This window comes from Leuciscus leuciscus (genome assembly GCF_965113295.1).
Source record: "Leuciscus leuciscus genome assembly, chromosome: 8".
Lineage (NCBI taxonomy): Eukaryota > Metazoa > Chordata > Actinopteri > Cypriniformes > Leuciscidae > Leuciscus > Leuciscus leuciscus.
In genome coordinates this window covers 8,931,975-8,951,033 of record NC_138732.1, presented here as the reverse complement: position 1 = coordinate 8,951,033, position 19,059 = coordinate 8,931,975, and positions in this window count along the sequence as shown.

Below are 19,059 nucleotides of genomic sequence, written 5' to 3'. Positions count from 1 at the left end.
AAGCCGCGATCTAATGAAGTATCAGGAATGGAGGGTGCTGCTCATTTATCTTGCTTTATTTGAATTCAAGGCAAAGTGACCCACTTTCATCAAGTTGCTGTACATTAATACCTAAATACCAAAATCTGTCATTAGATTTCTGTGATTGCAAAAAATGTGACATATTACGCAAAACTCAGAAAGAGTCAACAAGATACATGTTCCTGGTCTTATTGTTAGTCAGTCCACATTATTCCAAAGTAAAAAATGTCAGCATGTTCTGTAAATTGCTCAAATTTCATTATATTATAGTAGCTTTCTCTAGGCGTGCTCCTTTGGATGTCAGTAATCTCTTTTATTTTCACTTGGAAATGCATCAGGATACAGAAGTAAAATGGGTTGTGAAGGTTGTCATGTTAACTTTAAATTGTCAGTCATCACAGTGCCAGAGCTTGGCTTTTTTGGTTTGAGGGTGCAAGCTCAAGAAATGGGATAAAGCTTGTTAAAATATCTTCAAAGAGGAAATCGATGGAAAATGGCTGAAATTGTTGTTGACATGGTAACACTTTCAGTTAGTTCATATTATTAATGCATATCATGAACTAAAAAAATAATAAACTATTTTTACAACGTTTCATTTATAAAAATATTCATAGTTTATTAATGTTTGTTCATAATATATCAACTAATGTTAATTTATACTTGAAAACGTACATTTGAAAGATGTACAGCGTAAAAAAAAATTGAAGTTGTAAATAAAGCAATGATTATTGTAGTGTTTTAGATGAACATTCTATTTCAGTCTTTCTACTTTAAATCTTCAATATGTGTTATTTATGAAATGAAATTTGATAGCCAGTCACCTGTTAAAGTCAGAGTGATTATGTATGCATGATGATATATCGGTCTGCTAAAGCCTGTGCATTGTTTGCTGGAGTTCTGAGAAATTGGAAGTAATTCAACTTTTTGCATAGAATATTCAATAACAAATTAGGGTGAGAATGAGTCTCAGTTAGTTTAATAATTCTTGGCATGGACTTTTGTGTGCTCAAATGAAATTTGGCTGGTGTAGCAATAAATGGCTAAAGGCTGCGTAAATCACTTCGGGTTCCCCTTGTTGAGAAATTTAGTTCCTCATAATTACAAAAAAAAAAAAAAAAAAAAAAACCTTGACAAAGCCGAAGGGTAATCAGGCCCATGAGAAATAGCCTAATAAGTGAACCAAAATGCTTGGGTAAAATTACCCTTTTTAAATTCGGTTGGATTGTCAATTAGCTAAGAGAAACTTGTTTGGAGTCTCTAGGGTAACATTGCTTTTGCATTTTTATCGTGTGTAAGTACAGAAAGTGACACAATCATTATAGAATGGGTAGTTCTTATTGGTCAGAAGTACAGCATTTATTTTGTGTTCAATTTCACAAGCTTTTTGTAATACACATTATTGTTTAATTCAAACAAATCCTTCTGCTTTGCTAAAGTGACTTTTTTCATTGTTTTTAGTTTTTATAAGCCATTATAAGCCTGGCTGTGATGCTAAACAGTTGATTGCATGAGTAATTGTGCAGTATATTCTATATTATGCATAAACATGATGTGTTTACTAAAAGCAATGGACTGTTGCATCTCTTGCTCAGTATGTGTTTTTTCCCTTCAGTAGGTTTCTTTAGGCTTCTGCTTCAACTGGTTGCCATGAGCAACTTGTTCAGTCAGATTTTCTCTTCCTTGCTAGTAATATGCATTCTGCTTGGGCGTTAGGCCTAAGATTGCACCTGTGTCATCAGAAATGATGCTTGCTATAGTCAACTAATGCTTGCTGTAGTGCTACCTTATCATAATGTGTTTTAGCAGATGTTGTAAATGTGTGTCCAGACTCCAGCATAAGTTCTGTTGATCTTACAGGTTCAGGGAAGAAAAATAGCATTTACTTTGTGTTTAATTATAGAATTCCCGAGGACATTTTTAATTTCCCACAATCCTGAAGCGAGATCCACAAGTCAAGGAATGTGCTGCTTTTACAGTTGAGGTGTTAACCAATGCATTGCACTACACTACACGCTGCATTATGGGAGGTGTAATCATTGGAATGCAAGCGATAAGAACAAGAGAGATTTCATATTTTATGTATTTATTTTATTAAAATTTAAATCAATTGCATGTGCATCGCAAATAACCTTTTGCTATAACACATTTTATCTGTAAATTAACCATGACGTGTTGATATTTATTAAATAAGTGGTTTGGAAATTATATTATATTACATACATATCACATGCATATCTCATACATGCATATCTCATACATGCATATCTCATGCATCATATCTCATACATGCATATCTCATACATGCATATCTCATACATGCATATCTCATGCATCATATCTCATACATGCATATCTCATACATGCATATCTCATACATGCATATCTCATACATGCATATCTCATACATCATATCTCATACATGCATATCTCATACATGCATATCTCATACATCATATCTCATACATCATATCTCATACATCATATCTCATACATGCATATCTCATACATGCATATCTCATACATGCATATCTCATACATGCATATCTCATACATCATATCTCATACATGCATATCTCATACATCATATCTCATACATGCATATCTCATGCATGCATATCTCATACATGCATATCTCATGCATGCATATCTCATTCATGCATATCTCATGCATGCATATCTCATTCATGCATATCTCATACATCATATCTCATACATGCATATCTCATGCATGCATATCTCATGCATGCATATCTCATACATGCATATCTCATACATGCATATCTCATGCATGCATATCTCATTCATGCATATCTCATGCATGCATATCTCATACATGCATATCTCATACATCATATCTCATACATGCATATCTCATACATGCATATCTCATACATGCATATCTCATACATCATATCTCATACATCATATCTCATGCATGCATATCTCATACATGCATATCTCATGCATGCATATCTCATGCATGCATATCTCATGCATGCATATCTCATACATGCATATCTCATGCATGCATATCTCATGCATGCATATCTCATGCATGCATATCTCATACATGCATATCTCATGCATGCATATCTCATGCATGCATATCTCATGCATGCATATCTCATTCATGCATATCTCATACATGCATATCTCATACATGCATATCTCATACATGCATATCTCATACATATCATAATGTTATATTATAAAATTCATAGAACATAGAAAATGCATAAAATATAATGTAATGTAATATATAATATAATGTAATGTATAATATAATATAATATTAGAAGCAGTTTGGAAAATGGATGAATTATGTTAATTATATATCATCAATCTTTCAAACCACTTGTACCTATATTACAGAAAACTTATAAATCTATAAATTAATATAATATTATAATAATGTAATATAAGAAATGTAATGTTAGTAGAAGCGGTTTAGAAAATGATTATATTATAATATGTTATATTTATGTGTTATATTTATTTTCTTAGTTACTTTAGATTTGTATTAGATAATTTTAATAATTTCATATTATAATTTTGGAATATATTTCTCATATGTTGTATCATATGTGTTTTTTTTTATAACTGTTGCAGATTCTGTGTCATCTTTCACAATGCATACTTTTTAGCTGTGCTATTTTTTTCCCAAAATGCATGTTCAGACAATAAAAGGGAAGAATACTTCCAAGGCCGCTGATAAAGTGTGCAGTCATTGTTGTGCTTTATAAAGCTCCTTATGCGGCGACACGCGTGGCACGGGATAGATAAGCCCCATCGGGAAACTTTTTCAGGACTGCCTCGGACAAGCATTGACCAGTCTCCTCGCCGCGGATGGATTTCCGATGGGATCTCCACCTCAGCTGACATCAGAGCTGCCTGCCATTAGTCATCCTGAAATGTTTGTCCTTGAGGCGACTTTCTGGAAAACGCATGTTTCTATTTACCATAAAAACCTTGAAAAAAGGACCTGAGGCTTCATTTAAAAGTCTTTGATTATGTTTAAGGAGCTCTTTAATTTATTGGCATGGTTAAGAATCAATGATATTGATTTCTGTATCATTGACGCAACTGAACATTGACTGCAATCGACAAATAGCTCTGACAAGAGTGGCTTGAATCTTTTGTTCTTACGAATCAATCCTTTTGGGACCCAGAACTCATTCTGTTTCATACTGAAGTATACCAATCCTTTCACTTTCAAGTTTGTAATCTTTTCCAGGCCAGTCTTTTTAAGAGGGACCTCGGTTAGAGAAGACATCAGCGCTAACACTCTGTTCTTGTGTATGCTGCTATTGATTTCTCAACTCTTTATTGATCTCTCCGTTTGTGACCCCATCTGGTGACCCACCTTTAGTTTTAAAGCAATTTGCCGCAGCTGTTCCTCTGCTAAAACACCTTCCTCAATTCTGTCGGAGATGATGAAGACCTCTGTTTTCGGGCTATTTCTCTGTCAACCAGAACCTTTATTTCATGTAATGCCAATGTCAGGAACTCTTGCAAAGCACCATATTATGTCCATTTATAAATTCAGGTCATCAGATCTTTCTTTAGGATATTTTCCAGGCTTCACTATTTTCCACAGCAACAAAGAATATAGTTTTTTTTTTTATACCCTGTGGCATTTCTAAGATTCTGATCAAATCATCGCTCTAAAAACCAACTGCCCTATTTTCTCTCGAGTAAATCACGGGTAGAGTCAGCAGCAAAGACAAATAGCATTTCTACTGCGACATCACAATCTGGTTTAATGATTTCATGATGAAACTGACTCTGTGCTGACAGTATTTATCCATCATGCATCCATTCATATATTTGCAGCTGGATGTGGAATTTCTCACATAAATCCAGGACCTTTGTAGATGATATCATTCAGCTTGTTTTGTTGCTTCTGTATGCTTCCGAAATGACAGTCAATAGAGTGCTGATTCAAAATATGGGCTTTCTCTCCTCTCTATGAAAGAAGCCTTGACAAGAAATATGTCTCCTTTATAGGTTCCTTTCCTGTTGCCTTTGAGTGTGAACCCTAAAGCTGTGGCAGTGAGAGGATTCATTCAATACACCTTCTTTGCTGCAAATTTGGTGCAGCAAAGATCTTGCCACCACATTCTATGCACATGGTATTATTCATACTCTTCCTCAACTTTTTTTTTCACACTCTTCCTGCTTTTTTAGTCCTGCTATCCTCAACCTGAAAAAAAAAATCTGTATTTCTCTGTGTACTGTATCTTTTATATTTTTAACAAATTTCAGCAGAATATTTATAGCTGTAAATTATAGACCCGTATTTTAAATATGCAGATTGTCTGGTGCTAAAATGTGACCTAGATGCAAAGGTGAACTTAGTGTAACAATTAGCAATGAGACCAAAAAATGATCCAAGTTTGGAATAAGAGTGTAGATGCGATGCTTCTAACCAAAAACAGACGCACACTGGACTTGTTCTTACCTTTAAAACATTGCACAATAATGACATTGAAATCTTTTCTTTTTTTATTACAAAATAAAAACACAATACTTTTGTTTGCTCCTGATATTTAAGTTCCTGTGTTTCAGTTTGTAGTTTTCGGTTCTCGTCAACGTGTGGGTTAACATTATAGTGAAGTTTAGTTCAATTTAATCTTCTGTTGATTCCTGTTTTTTTGTGTTTTTTTAATAACATTTTGAAAATTAAGTAATCACTTCTTTATCTTTTTTTTTAATCTTTTTTTTTTACAATTTTAGTATTTTAAAATGTAATTGATCTAATTGCAAGTATATAATTTGAGTAATCTGATTACGTAATCCAGATTACATGCAGTTACTTATCAGCACTGGTGGTCACTGACAAAGTTGAGAAACTCTGCTCTATTGTTTGTATGCATTATTAAAGCAACGTTTAAAGATTTTTTTCAGGTATTTATTAATTTAAAGATTTGTAATGAATTTGAGCCAATTGTACTGAAGTCAGAATACTTTAAATGTAAAAAAATAAAATAACAATCAGCAAAGACCAATGCTAATAAATTATTTTGACAATTCAACTTTACACTAGTGGCTACGTGATAGCATTTAATAGAATTGGCTCTGAGATTAACAATAAATGTACATTTTTTTATTTTTCGCAAATGGTAAATAGTTTAAAAGGTAAATATAATAATAGCTAATATTTATAGATGTAATATTCACTGCAGTGGTTGCATATCTATTTATTCCATTGTTGCACAATGCTTATAGGCAACAAATAAAAAATTGTGACACATGAAAAATCAATAAAAATGTCTTGTATGAGGGCAGTTCCCCAGAGAAAAAAAGATTTTATAATGAAGATGTAGTGTGAACAAGAAAATGCTTTTTAATATTTTTTTACAGTCATCCATCCTATTAACAACCATAATGTTGTCATCTTATATGAATCATGTGGCAAAATATATTTGTTAACCTAACGCAACACGTTGCAATAGAGGGTTAACTCACTTTCCTTTTTCAATAATCCCCCCTCAAACCCTGTCCGTCCTAGTGGGATTTTCCCTTTGATTCTCTGCTGTGATCCTGCAGCTCTGCTCTCACAACATGTTGAGGAACCAGGGCGTAAATAGAAGGAACAGCATAGCAGACATCCTCCAATCTCCAGGAGGGAACAGCAGAGCACTTGCCATTTATAGCACATTCGCCATCCTCTGATTGATGGTGGAGATGTTGGAGAGACGCCGGCGCTTCATCCAGTTCACCGGCGTTGGGACGCCCCGGTAGAGAGAGTGAATTATTATGACAGGTTGAAAGCGCCCGCTCAGGCATGAATGCATTATGCTGACTCCGCAGTTGCCCTTCTCTTGTCTCTGTCTCTCTTTGTCTGTTATCTTCTCTCTCTCATTCTGAGCTTCACACATGTAGCTCTTATCTGTGATGAACACAGGAAACTCTAATAATAATGCAAGTGGTTGGACCTGAGTGATTAGAAACAGTCTGCGCTGAAGTCTTTGTGCCTGCCGTTATTTGTTCTTTTCTTTGCCGCTATTAAACATATTCTTTAGGATATGCAAAACTCTCTGTCTCTTGCAATATTTAATTTTTTTCTTCTTCTCCTGGAGTCTACTTCTAATGTTAGTCTAGGTTTCTTGCTGCAAAAAGTCAACATTTAATTTTGCATGACTATTTTCCACTTTCTCTCTATAGTCTCATCAATAAGTCTGGTGCACATTGCAACTTATTCTGGCCAAGAACCGTCCACTTAGACAGGAGGAGACCATCTGACTGACAGGTAATCGACCATGTAAAATGTTCTTGATTTATTTTTTGTGCCATTTTTTTTTTATGTGTGTGTTTCCCTGCAAATAGATCAATTTTAGGGGGGTGTTTCCCCTACAATGTCGTAACTCACCATCATAGTGGTAATTTTTAGTCACGGCTGTTTCCCGAAACTGGTCGCACCTCTGTCATTTGAACCACGTTAGTTAAACAATAGCCTATAGGACTGTTAATGATGTCACACATGCAGGTGGAGTAATCAATCATTAAAACGGTGCTGATGGTTAACAAGCTAAAATGTGTGTGTATATACACAGTATACACACACACACACACACACACACACACACACACACACACACACACACACACACACACACACACACACACACACACACACACACACACACACACACACACACACACACACACACACACACACACACACACACACACATATATATAGATGGCTCAGGCTAATAGATCCTAAACTCAAACTGCTTGCAATCATATCATTCTCTATATAGGCCACTGCTGATTGGTTCCTGCTGTATCAGTAGCCAATGAGCTTGTGTGTTTAATCTTCAAATACTTGGGTAGTATTTGCCTTAGCAGTGCAGCGTGCTTCCAAAAACCCTCCAATGACACACTATATTCTATGCACTTATACACTTGTACTCAACCGTGTAGTGTATGAATTTTATACGGTTATTCTGTCATTTAGCACCAGAGTCTGATAGCCCCTCCGCTACGAAATAAATAAAAAATTTACAATTGAGTGCATGAAATGTCCAACATTCCACACTTTGTTTTTTTTCCGGTTAATTAAGTGCATCATTCGGGTATTTAAAGTGCACTTTTTCTTTTTGGAATATTCAGTATGAACACACTACTCGCATTATATATACTACAAATCGGCATAGAATAGTGCATAAGTAGTCTTTTGTAATATTATATATATACATTTTCTGTCAATTTTGATTAATTGAATGCGTCCTTGCTGAATATCTTTTAGGAAAGGAAAGTCCTGTTTTCCATGATACATCCTTTAAAGAGAGACAGTGGCACTCGTGAGAGATCTTTCAGAAACTCTGAGATCTTTCAGAAACGTCTCTTTCCTAGAATAATTAGGTTGCACAGTTGCTCCAGGGTCTCAGAGCGATCACAGACTCGTCCCACCTCGCACATGTCATACTCAACTGCCTGGAACATGGAACTGTAATTATGATATCAGATGTTTCGAGAAGATTATAAATCAGTGTGACCGCTTAACAAAGCTTATTAGACAAACGCTTGCTGCATTAGCATACTGACATCTTGTTGTAAAATGGATGCTACTTAGTATTCAATATAAACAAATGATTCAAAGTTATAGTGGTGCAATTTGCTGTTTGGTCAATTTTAAAGTTATAATTGTTGTCTCACCGCTTACAGTTCTCTAGATTATCACTACTTTCAAAAAGAAGAATCTGAGGTCTGCATGCAAATTGATGCATTGCATTATGGGTAATGTCACCCCAGCTGTATAACTTTGACTGAGTGCTGCATATTTTGAGAAATTTGTCTTCCAGACATTCTAAGCGGCGTATGCACATTTCATTATGTTTACCGCACACATTTTTATATCCAAACTCGGGTGGTGTATTATAGAATGCTGAGTACAGCATCACTGACAGATGGAGGATGCACAGTGCTCTTTACACTGACAGAACAGCAAATTTATCTTCCAAAATCTTCAACCGTTTAAAAGGTTTTAGAAGCGAGAGAGTCTGGCCTCCATTAAGTCTTGCATCTCTTAAGGAGCATTTTTGTTCAGTTAGGATGGCATGCAGTGTTTGAGACTGACAACATGATTTTTGCATTTATTTATTTTTCTGGTTGTGCTTTCCAAGGCTAGGATGTTCTGTGTGGATGCCAGACTGTTGCTATGTGGTTGCTGAAGTGCTCTTAGTGTTTTTTAGTAAGTGGTTGATAGGGCGTTGCTAGTTCCAGTGTGAAATCCCTGACATTCTAGTGCTGAGATCCACCCGTCAATGTAAGTCTAAGAGGTTTTTTTTTTTTTTGCCTGTTTAATCATTGCCACACAGAGATTGCTTTGAAAAGTAATAGCACAGCTCTTCTAAACAAAATGCATGGTTTGAGGTATAATTCATGTCAGTAGCACAAACGATGCGTGACAAGTTTTGTGCCAAAGTTTAATCCTAAGGGTTAAGAGTATTCTCAAATCCACTAATTAAAGCCAAAAGGGTTTAAAATGCACAGCTTTAAAACAGTGTTTTTAACCTCATTATAGGATTTGTGTTTTCTCAATCCACTTCTGTGAATTATAGCAGAGCAAAATGCATTGAGAACAGGAGGAACCTGCAAGCACAGCTGAGATGACATCAACTATACGCTGACCGTCCAGCACTCTGATTTTGATGAAAAATCTTTGTCTTCATTGACTGCTTTCCATTGTTCCCGCACATCACTGAAGCGTAGTAAAATAACTCACAGCGGCTGTTGTCTGCTCCCCCGCTTCGAATTGGAAGGGCTTTCCTCCTCTGTTTGATGTTACTTGCACACATTTCATTAAGAGCCCAAGTGCTCAGTTCTCTTTCATGAGTTCATGTTTATTAAAGCCGTGCGCTGAGGCACAGAGGCTTTACGGCAAAATAAATCGAGGTAGGCTGCAGCTGGGTCTTGATTTACCATCAGGTTATTTTTCTGGGAAAGACTTCATGGACATTTTGATTAATCCACAAAGATGAACTACTTCCATACTCAGACGAAATGAAGCAAGTCAGTTCCCTTGGCAGCCATCATGGTAATATCACCAGCCAGCTATTCCACTACAGCTCATATCTACTTGAATAGGGAAGCACAGAAATTTCCAAAAATCACTAATAAAATCTGACAAAGTTGCTACAGATTTTCCTCATCCCAGCTCAAATCAAGCTTATATTTTTCAGGTCGGTTGAGCTAATGCACAATGCCTTTGCCATAAGGCTATTTCAGCTGAAAGGCGGGTCTTCCTTTTATATAATCGTCATATTGAACATTGTTTTCTCCCATTCATTTTCCACACATGTTTTTTCATGTTCAAGTTTTTTTCTTTCTTTTAAGTGACATATATATATATATATATATAGCACTTAAGGTTTAGTTCACAAAATTTTTTTATTTTTATAAATGTTTTTCACATGACTTGTGTGAGCAACAGGCTGAAATTTAAATCACTTTAATGTTTTGCGCTCTAAGGCTATTTTATGTTCAGACTGCAGGCCAATCGGATTTTTTTTCTCAAATCAGATCTTTACAGACAGATTCTCCGCACTATTAATTTGACAGTGATCAAATAAGATTTGTGTGTTGCAAGAAATCAAATAAGATTTGTTTGTGATAAATGGAGGTGCATTATATCGCTCTCCATATAAGGGCCCTGTCGAGTTGCGGTGCAGGACTCCTCCGTCGCAAAGGGAAATGCAAAAATATATGGACCAAGCATTTGGACACCGTATGAATACTTCTGCCATTTTTGACAATATCGTTGTGTGTCGCATTGTGTATTTGTGTGTGTGTGTCGCATTGTGTGTGTGTATGTGTGTCGCATTTGGCAAGAGTGACACAAAAAGCAGTCAGAGAGCGTACAGACACATCTTTTAAAATCTGATTGTGATCACAATTTAAATCACCTCCATATGTGTTTTGAATCAGATTTCATTGTGTTTGTTTTTGCTGTCCAGACTTTCAAATAAACTTTCTGGATATGCAAAAAATCAGATTTTTGCTGGTATTCTAAACATGCCCTAAGATACAGAAAAAATTTAAAAGCCCTTTTTAAAATGATTGATTGTTTATTTTATTGTGGATTATTGAAAGGTATTTCAATGTCAGAGGTACAGTATTTGAGCCCAAGTTTATTTACTGCATTTCCCACATGCTTGTAGTTGCAGGTTCGCTTTAAATAAATGAATTTAGGCTTGACATTTATAATACACGTTGTTTATAATAAATGCCACTATAATAAAGGCTTTGTTTGTTTTATGCTTATTATATTTTTTCATTCCCATTCTGTTTTGAATACCATTGAATTTAACGGATTTGTGTGGGGAATTTAAATGTTTATAGTATTTATAATGTTTATAAATGTTTCTTTTTGTTTACAGATATTTCACATTATTTCAGAATTTAATGATAAAATATGAATTTTTTTTTCTTAACAATGCAGTTTTGCCCCAATGTGACATAGTTCAACTTATTTTCCACAAAAATACGGTATCATTTTGTAAAACATCTGTGTATCTAGCATGTTTGGACCTGTCAGAGGTGATTGGGTGTAGATTGTCAGTTCTATAGATCTTCCTGATGGTTGATGTATTCTATATAGCAATCTTCTTACATCATGTGTCAGGGGAAGCAATAACTGCATCGTTGCCATAACAATGCGATTGCGTCATTCACAGCAGCACTGGACCAGCTATAACCAATCAAATGTAAGATCTTTTTTTTATTATTACTGTTTCTTAGTCAAGCCGTTTTGTCTGCAGTTTTAAAATGCGTGTTGCAGAGAATCTGCATTGTGAAATTTTCTCTCCATCCAATTTTTGTAAACACTTGCACACAAATACAAGGGCTCCTACCTCCTTCGTACTTCCTTCTTCTCTGCTTCTCAGTTTTCCACTGACTCATTTACCTGTTCTTTGAGGTCGTGCCCAGTTTCTGCACTTTATGTATACAAGCTGTGGGGTTTTATAGCGGCATGCTGATGCCGCGTGCCTTTCATCTCTTGGACTGACCCCAGAAAGAAAGGCGTATGCTTTTGAAATACTGATTTCTGCCAACATTCCCATAATCAACAGCTTTGCAAGATCACAGAAAACATTTCCCAGTTTGTTATGACCTCGAAGCAAATAACTAAAGCTTTATGGTATGAAAGTACAGGGTAATATTTCGGATTGGAGATTTTTATTGCTGTTAAAGTGAGGAGAGTTTCAAGATACACTAAAATGGTAAAAAGCTTGTAATGGATGCCATGTATGTACATTGCATTTAGTCTTAAAATGAATTGTTGGTGTGTAGTCTGCTAAAGATATAGATAGCTTTTTGAATAAAATTTCGATGGCCTTGAGGGCTGTATGTATCCGCTAGAGAAGCCTCTCATTCAGAAGTGGCACCATGTGGACATAAATGGCTTTGAAAATAGGTCCTAAAACTAGCAGCAATAGGCCACATTGCTTGAATCTCTCTCAGGGGGCCGTGAGATCTGTGACTTGAGGAGATATCATTTAGAAAGGCTCTCTGTTGGAATGGAAATGGCTACGTTTGTGGCTCAGTGTCCAGCAGTCTAACAATGATCGCTCAAATATTTTGAAGTTTCCTACATAATACACTACCGATCAAAAGTTTGGACTCGTTACGATTTTTAAATGTTTTTGAAAGAAGTCTCTTATGCTCACCAAGGCTGCATTTATTTCATTAAAAATACGCAATATTGTGAATTTTTTTTACTATTAAAAATAACTGTTTTCTGTTAATATATTTTAAAATGCAATCTATTCCTGTAGATGGAAAAGCTGAATTTTCAGCATCATTACTCCAGTATGTCACATGATCCTTCAGAAATTGTTCTAATATGCTGATTTGGTGCTCAAGAAACATTTCATATCCTCATTGTATAATTATCATCTTATCATCATTAGATACAGTTTTTGCTGCTTAAGATTTTTGTGGAAACCATGATACTTTTTTATCAGGATTCAGTAACACTTTAGTTTAGGGTCCAATTCTCACTATAAACTGGTTGCTTATTAGCATACTAAGATATTGGCTGTTTATTAGTACTTATAAAGCACATATTAATGCCTTATTCTGCATGACTAGATTCTACATCCCTAATCCTACCCATACCTAAACTTAACAACTACCTTACTATTAATAAGCAGTAATTTTGAGTTTGAGGCAAAAGTCGTAGTTAATAGTGAGAATTGGACCCTGAACTAAAGTCTGACCTTGGATTCTTTTATGAATAGAAAGTTCAAAACAACATTGCTTCAATGAGCTCATTGTTTCTGCCTTAAATTAATACATTACTGTGATTTGTATATTTACATTTCTGAAATACATAACTTGGACACAGACACCTCTGATAACAGATCACTCTAAATTGTAATGTAGATGCATGCATTTTCTGTAAAGCTGCTTTGAAATGTGCTATACAAATAAATATGAATCGAATTGAACAGCATTTACTTGAAATAGAAATGTATTTGAGATAGAATTTGTAACACTATAAATGTGTTTGTCACTTTTGCTCAATTCAATACATATTTGCTGAATAAAAAGTATTCATTTCTTTCAGCAAAACTAATCTTGCAGACCCCAAACCATTGAACGCCAGTTTAGGAACTACTAATACTAATGGTTGCTGAATACTTTTTTGAGCCAATCATCTGAGCCATATTCCATGTGTTTAATGACTCCGGAGATGGAGGAACATGCAAGACGTCCAAGGCTGCAGGCACTGGAAACCAATACAAAGTGTATATAAGTTTGTTGTACAGATGGCTATTCTAATGAAATACTTGCGAATTTGGGAGTTGTTGTTTTTTTAGTAACTTTAAATTGATAGTGTATCCCTGTAGCTAAACAAGGTCTACGGCCCGGTATTTGGGAAGCTGAATTCCCACTCGCACGCCAACTGATCTAAGCCTGGAGAACAGAGAAACACATGCCCAGTTATTGGCAGCTCTCTCCAATTGATCTGGGATTGAAGCATTGTAATTAAAGCTCTGTAATTTATTTTCATGTGGGATGTTTAGATCCCACAGCCCAGAATTACTCCACCTCCAGAAACCACCTACACACCTTTAGCTCAATCTGCCTTTCCTTCCCACCTCCTCTTTCCACAGCACAAACATAAAATCCCTAGAGATTTTGTGAGAGTTATTACTAATAAATTTGCGGGGGAAATTAGATACATTTTTATGCAATGCAGTTTTTGTGCTGTGGCAAGTTCAACTTTTTGGTTTAAGGCAACATTTTAATTCTGCTGAATTTTTCTTTTTTTTCTTTTTTTTTTAAAGCGCAACCTTTGAATCACTATTGCATGTCGCTATTGCAGGGAAATAAGGGGCATTTGTGTCAGCCAAGCAAGTACAAGGCAATATTAGGTTTTTCTTTTTATTTGATTTATTTTTTATTGCTTTCCCTTCTGTCTCCCCTAAGCTGTGTTGGTGTCAATCTCCAAGTGTACTTGGAGTTCTATTTATTTTTAGGATCCTTTCAAATTGAACAGCTTTGGAGGTGTAGCCTATTTTCACTATAGTGCAGCTTTTGCTGAAGCCTCTCACAATCTGCCTCCTATATTCGATGAAATTGTTTCTTTAAAGAGGATGCCATTATCATTGATGTTCAAAGAGGTAACCAGATTTTTACACTTTCGGAAGAAATTGTGAGTGGTGTTTCCCCATGCAACAGGACCATCAGGTTACTATCACGCATATCAGCTTCTTAAAATAATACACGAAACCCATTTGAAATGAGCACACAGGTAAACATAACAACATGTCATGATGTTTGTCGGTATACGTGCGGCAGTTTGTACATCCATGACGTAAGGAATGCTGACGACACAAGGATGGGAAGGAACCTTTTCCTTTCTTCTCTCTCAGCATCTCTCACTCCCTCAGCTGCTCGCAGACCAGATGGCCCCGTCATCTGCGCTTTCTTCTCGATTACGTATTAATGTGTTTGTCTCTATTCTGTTTCCTGTGTCATCTCTAATACCTCCTTGGATTTCCATCAATGGATGTCAGGCGGATCAAAGGCGACACGTGCACGAGAAGGAGCAGGGGTGGAGACGCACGCTGAGGTCGACTTCAAAAGACACCAGACCACCTTAAGCCCTTTGTGTTGACTTGCATCACAAACCGGTTAAGAGTCGGACCATCAGTGCACACATCAGAATCAGGGGAATTCTGTTGGGGTAATGGCTAGTTAGGATGGGAATACAAGATCATCAATACAATACAAGGAATCTCACAATGAAATCCATGTCCTATTTAAACCCTCCAAAAATGGAAAGTATATTTGTATAAAGAATCATTAGGATTTTTGCAGTATGACAATTGAGCAAATTTCAAACTGCAAAATGGCTTAATTTTCTTTATTCAAAATACAATATGTTGTAAGATATTTATAATTTTGGGGTCCAATTAGATAGACGTTCCTTGACAGTTTTTGTAAAAATGAACTCTAAATATAATTACATAAAAGCCTCTAAAATGATTCCGTACTGCATGAAAGAATATGTGGGAAATATTGCTGCCGTTTCATCATCTTTTTAATAATCGCTCTTTCCCATAATTGTCTTTTTTTAATAACATCTAGACTTTGCAATCAATGAGCAATACGGATACAGCAACAATAAAGAGCAGTTATGGAACACCGCAGAAGATGAGTTCATTAAATTGAGTTAACGAGGGAAGCGTTTTGTGACACATTTGTGGTGACGTTCTCGGTTTCTGATGTCAACCCCCTGGTACACTAATCTGAGCTCAAACCGTCATGGCATAAACAAATATTATTTAGTTCAGCCATGCTGGTCATGACATTTTTACCTCATTTAACACATTTAGCACTTCTGTGCTATGACATCTTACTGCGTGAAGCTACTGTAAATGAAGCAACATTACTCAAAAGCTGTATTCAGGATATGTGCCTAATGCATGCTGTGAAGTACACGCTGAATACTGCCTGCTATTTTTTTTTTTTTTTTTTTTTTAAGCAGAATGTGAAATTTTCTGTGTTTTGCAACGTTATTTGCTTTGCATATTACATAGTTTTACATGCTACATTTGTCATTCACCTCATTACGGAAAAGACATGGTGAATGTAAAAAGCATAAAGCGTGAAATTAATATAGGTGGGAGTTCATGCTATAGCTACTAACTGTAAGCATGCTAGTTACTAAGCTAGTTAGCCCTTTAATTTGGTTGATCGCACAGGGATTCTGACCATCGTTTCCATACACTAATTTTGTGAATATATTTCTTCTTTGTGGCATAAATGCACTTTAAATGGTTGGTGTCTTGTACACCAGATCATCCTTATCAAGGAGTTCCAAATATTCAAAGCAGTAAATATGTGTCACATTTGAATATTCACATTTAAATATGCAAAGATATTCATTCGAAATTCACACCTGCGAAAAGCACACAGTGCCGCAAGAAATCAGTGAACAAGAGCACATAGAGACTTACAACAACTTGAAAACACAAACCGTGTTTTCACCGGAAAAACATTGCTGGCGGAATACAAAATGCATGCAGATTATTTGATCTGTTTTCACAACCTCCATTGGAGTTATTTTTTAAAGATGTTTAGGAACATGCAAATATGCAATTGCGTATTCTCTTAGAACAGTTTGTGCTTGGCTTCATTCTCTGGTGGTGTTTGGATCAGAGCGAGAACATTGCAGACAAAATGAGATGTGGTAAGTCTTAACAAATACGAGAAAAATATCCTCTTAATGCTGGAGAATTTCAAGCGTTATAGAAATTCACCTCCCACTGAAAAAAACGAGGCGCTGTAATCGCATCTGCTAAAATACTCATTAATCAATCAATCTTAATTATCATAGTAGCTTCAAATGAACCACAAAAAGCGTTTTTCAGCTTCCTTCTCAAATGTTGCTTCCCTCATTAGCAGTTCGAAAATCTGTCAGTAAACAGTTCTTCATTAGGCGGCATCGACAGGTGTCAAACGACACAAATAGGACATCAAATGCAAATCAACCCAACTCAGTCGATGAACTTCATTAAAACATGCTGGAAAGAGTTTGCTCAGGGCAGATATTACAAATAATTAAATTAGATTTTGCTTGAATTGGGTTCTCGACTACTTAAGACGTCTTGCTCAATATCTCGCATGAAGAAACTTTAAAAACAAATTGCACGCTTTAGAAATACGCTGAATGAAATGGTTAATCATTTCTGCATATATTCCTCAGGGCTTCCTACGTGACTGTGGGTGTTACAGCCCAAGTCATAATGAACCATGACTTCAGCTAATAACCTTATCAAGCCCATCTCTCCGACCACAGCTGACGAAGCCACAAACCTCCTCTAATCCGCGCTGACCACTAATGAATCCCCACGGTGGGAGGATCATGGGTAGTGAGCTGCAGGTTTACAGCCATAAAGGTTGCAAATCAAGACCAGACCTCCTGACCTCCAGACGGGCTGGACTGCATAGTTAAGGGAGCCTGCAGTAAACATCAAGTGTTTTTCTTCCAGTGCTGTTCACATCAAGCTTATATTATCTGAGATTGGTTCCGCTAACGAAGCCTGTGCAATAGCCACTGACCTCTGCGGTTACACAACAGAAACATCTTATTGATTTCTGTATCAGTTTTCAGGAGCAGAGATCGGCCTCATCGCACACCAGGGCTGTAATAATGATTTTTGATGTAGAGAGTTTGGATTTGCTTTCTAGGAAAGAAAAACTATAAAAACAACCGAAAACATTTTCTTTGTGGCTTTTAGTGCATACTTTCAAAGTAATCTATACAGTGTACCATTTAAAAGCTGCCAAAATCAACTTGATAGATATGGGTAACATATCACAATAATGTCCCATTCGATAACATAAGTTGATGCATTAGCTAACATATATGAGCAATATATTGCTCATTGCTATGTTAGCTAATGCATTAAAGGGTTAGTTCACCCAAAAATGAAAATTAGGTCAGTAATTACTCCCCCTCATGTTGTTCCAACCCCGTAAGACCTTCGTTCATCTTCGGAACACAAATTAAGATATTTTTTGTTAAATCTGAGAGCTGTCTCACTCCTCCATAGGCTTCTAAGACACTATAACTTGCTGGCCCAGAAAATGCATTAAAGACATCGTTAATATAGTCCAAGTCACTCCAGTGGCTCAATCTGAAGTTTATAAAGCGACGAGAATACTCTTTGTGTGCAAAAAAACCCTAAAATAACGACTTTATTCCACTATTAATTTCCTTCTCTCTGGGCCTCGAGTGAGTTCACGTAGTGTTTTAGCGCAGCGCGTCTGTGTTGCACGTCACCACGTAGGCTCACTATTGGCCGACGCTGGTCATGTGTGTCATGCGTGTGACATACAACACAGAAGCACTACGCTATTACACTACGTGAAAAAACTCGAGGCCCAGAGAGAAGGAAATGAATAGTGGAATAAAGTCGTTATTTTTGTTTGTTTTTTGCACACAAAAAGTATTCTCATCGCTTTATAAACTTCAGATTGAGCCACTGGAGTGACTTGGACTATATTAATGATGTCTTTAATACATTTTCTGGGCCAGCAAGTTATAGTGTCTTAGAAGCCTATGGAGGAGTGAGACAGCTCTCAGATTTAATCAAAAAATATCTTAATTTGTGTTCCGAAGATGAACGAAAGTCTTACGGGGTTGGAACAACATGAGGGTGAGTAATTACTGACCGAATTTTCATTTTTGGGTGAACTAACCCTTTATTTTATCGAATGGGACCTTATTGTAATATGTTACCTATATAAGTATTGTTGATGTTTACTATGTAGTTAATGTTAACAAATGAAACCTTGTTGTGTTTCCGATATATGCATTTAAAATGTACTTTTACCCCCATCCGGCAAAAGTAAGTAGCATACAAGTCTTAAAGCACTAGCTTCCAATGTGTCCAGCCCCTAAATTTCAGTGCAAAATGTGAAATGTTTGTAAGGTCTTTGAAGGTAATGTGTTGGACAACCATTTTCTAGCCCATTTTCTTGAGTTGAACTTGATGCAATAGTTAAGAC